Raw genomic sequence first — 3,430 nt, 5'->3', positions numbered from 1 at the left:
TAAGCGGAATTTAGCGGAGCTGCTCGGTGAGGGCGGCCCCGTCCAAACCTTTGCGAAGTACGACTTGCGCGTCCGAAGGGGTCACAAAGGCTTCGGTGCAAGCACGCATGACACCGAGAGCTCCGAGCACTGTAGAGCACTGCATGGTTGCGCAGAACGAGCAGCTCCTACCTCGCTGCCGTTCCTGGCTGCGCAAGAGCCTCTCGGACTCGGGGTCTGGTCGCGATCGGCGAGATCTGGCGCGGCGAAACGTGGAGGCTTCCTCAAAGCGTGCACACACACGTCGCCTCTCGTTCAGAGTGGACCGGCGGCCCGGACTGGAGTCCTAAACGCCTTGGTTTTGATGCTTCTTCCGTCTCCCAACTTCTTCCACAGCACCGAAGACAGCGGGCGCGATCTTTACGTTCACTGAATGCGTCGAAAGGCCTCCACGTGCGATGCACCGGAAAACGTGGTGCGGCTGGTGCCGGAACGCAACTGACGGAACTGCATAACTTCGAGCTTTGAGTCAACGTGCACGGCAACAAACCGATCGTGACACTAAGCCGCGGATACCGCATCGCCGGTCGACAGGGGCAAATGGCCCGTTGCTCGTATCGTGGGCCGTGACTCGTACTCGGCCAACTCGGCGTCTTTTCGTGGCCCCTCGCGTCGTCGCAACCAGCCGCAAACATACCAGCCCGCGACCGTGGCCGATGTCGGAGAAAAGCGAAACCGAAACGTAAAGCTTCCGCCCAGTGGCTTCCGCTGCCGCGCCCACAGGCCGCGCCTTTTCTAACTTCCCGGCCAGTCCCGGTTTACACACTTCCGGTCGTCGCGGAGATGGCGACGCAGCCAGACGTAGCGGTTTTGGCGCTGGCTCCTTCCGCGTTTTACGGGACAGATGTTTTACGGTCCGTTTCTACTGCGTCTCTGGCTCTCAACTCGACGACACCTCTCATGGTTCAACCAGGCGTGGTCAGCCGGGGTCAGCACAGCGCGGCCGGCTCAACTCGTCCAATCGCCGGACCGCAGGCGACTTCCGATTTCGGCCGTTAGGCCTAGGATCCGAAGGACTCTGTTTCCGTGAAGCGGTAAGCGAATCTCGTCCCGTTTTCGTTCTACTTTTAAATTACGTTAGGTGCGCTACAGTGTAAGCATGCGTGCCAAGTGTTCGTGACAATTTTGAACTAGAATAATTGTGCTTCATTGCGGTTTGTCATTTACGAAAAAGTAAATCGAGCAATGAACGAGGAGCCATGCTTGAAAACGATGTATGTACGATGTTAACTTCTACCTGGGCGGCTTAAAAAAAAGTCAAGACTGGTTACGGTTGAATGCGAGGCTGGTCCCAATGCAATGGTAACCACTTAGAGCACCTTTCTGAACAGCATGTAAGCAATATAGCGATCAACAAGACGAGCGACGACGAGAAGCTACGAGTGCCGGCGCCGAGCGACGAAGATTTCTCACTCTCGCTGCTTGCGCCGCTCGGTTCCTGGGCTTCTAGAAAACGTCGCTCATCACCTTGATCGCTCGCACCAATCGCTTTCATAATGTGTGTCTCGTCGCGCAGCTGACTACCGTGTTTATTCAAATATATGTCGACCTTTTTTTTTTTCTTTTCTTTTATTTATTTTTTTTTTTTTTCGGAAATCGTGACTAAAGAATTTCGACCTACATTCGCGACCAAATTTTGCGACCGTACCGGAGGCATGAAGCTATCGAGTCACCGAGCCGGCGTTGCCGTAGAGCTGCGCCGCTTCTTGTTTCCAAAAGCTTTTGTTAAACAACCGAAAACAACAGCGGTGGCCGATGCCGCTATCGCGCGCACCTCTTGGGGCATTGGATTTCGCCATCGCACCTCTAGCGTTCCCCTTGCTGGGCAATGGGGAAGGAGAGGAACGCGATGCGCCATGCACTTTGTCCTCCATCCTCGCAAACGCGCACAAAAAAAGAAAAAAAAAAAAGATGTTACTTTTGTTAGTTGCTTGAGGCGGCTCGGCTCGCGTGTTGCTCATGGCGACACGGCGGCTTTGTTTGCGTCTTTGTAGTTTGTCTTTCGTCGCTTCGCACCTTCTTTCGTTTCTTGTCGTCATTTTACAACGGTGTCAGTGAAGTATTGTGGCGGATTTGCGAGGATGTCTACCAAGCTGTGAAGTGATGTAAATAGAGGTTTCTTTCTTTTGCCCAAAATTTCCCCTGTTCTTAAAAATAAAAAAAAAGTCGACCTATATTTGAATTTTTTTTTTTTTTATTATTCTCGGTGGGTCCAACAAATAGAGTTCGACCTATTTTCGAGTAAATACGGTAACTTTAATTTTTATTTTGGGTTACGTCGGACGTAACTCGAATGCTTGACAGTTACGTTGGGGGTAACTTTAATTTTTATTTCGGGTTCCGTCGGACGTAACGTTAGACACTGCGTTACACTTAAGAAAAATAGGGGCTGATGGTTCATCATATAAACCAACCATTTGTGTTTAATTAAAGTGAATCACTGGCCTAAAAAAAATACTGCTGTCCTATAGGAATGTAGCGCTTCAGATAAATTTGTTAATTTTTCTTTTAGTCTCTGCCCCACCAGATACAACATCTGGCCTAAAGCAGTGTTCCGGATCTCCTTCCAAGACCTCAGGCGGGTCGTCATTCAATCCAGGAGGCGGCGGCGTCTCATGGGCGTGTTGCTGGTGCTTCTTACTGGATGGTGCTACCGAGGGAAAAGTGGTCGTGCTTGGGAAAGGCAAGTATGGCCGCCGTAAGTATAGATATTGTTTTTACCTTTGCTCGAACCCACCTTTAAGAAATGCACAGTTCGCATGTGTGCATCTCTCAATGCTTCTACAGTCGGCTGTTAATATCTGGAGTGCTCCAACTCTGTCAGCGCTAGTTTCTCTAGATTATGCAAATGGGATGCAACACTAAACCACATATGCTCTCGCAACAAACAGTGCTCTGCTGAAGCACGCACTGTGGAATCTACTCTGGCTTTATAATGCAGCACAAAATAGTTGACGCCAAGTATAGCTACTTTTGTGACTCCGTTTTACCAAAAGCTCTGCCGAAATAAACTTGCCACCTTATAGGTAGTGCAAAAGAACCTCGCGTGCCTAACCTGGAGAAGGGCATTTTTTTCATAGGTCAATTTTTTCTTAAACCAATACCTTCAGCCTCCTTGAAATGTTAACATCATGTGACACTCAGAAGAACAGTAAACCCCTTAATGTTGGCGAACCTTTAATTTTCGCGGCCTTTAATTTTGCGGAATTCAGTGACTGCGATTATGTCCTCTGTGACCGATTCGAGAAGAAATAGGGGCCACCAAGATAAGGGGGTTTTACTGTCCATCGGAGGAGAGAGGAAGTCACCTTTGTTTGTATGCAAGAGTAAAACCAACAACAACAATCATGGTGCCGACACTTTGTGAGCCTATCTGTGTCTATTGAATGAT

This window comes from Ixodes scapularis, unplaced genomic scaffold (assembly GCF_016920785.2).
Source record: "Ixodes scapularis isolate PalLabHiFi unplaced genomic scaffold, ASM1692078v2 ptg000997l_1__unscaffolded, whole genome shotgun sequence".
Lineage (NCBI taxonomy): Eukaryota > Metazoa > Arthropoda > Arachnida > Ixodida > Ixodidae > Ixodes > Ixodes scapularis.
This window is presented reverse-complemented; position numbering follows the sequence as displayed.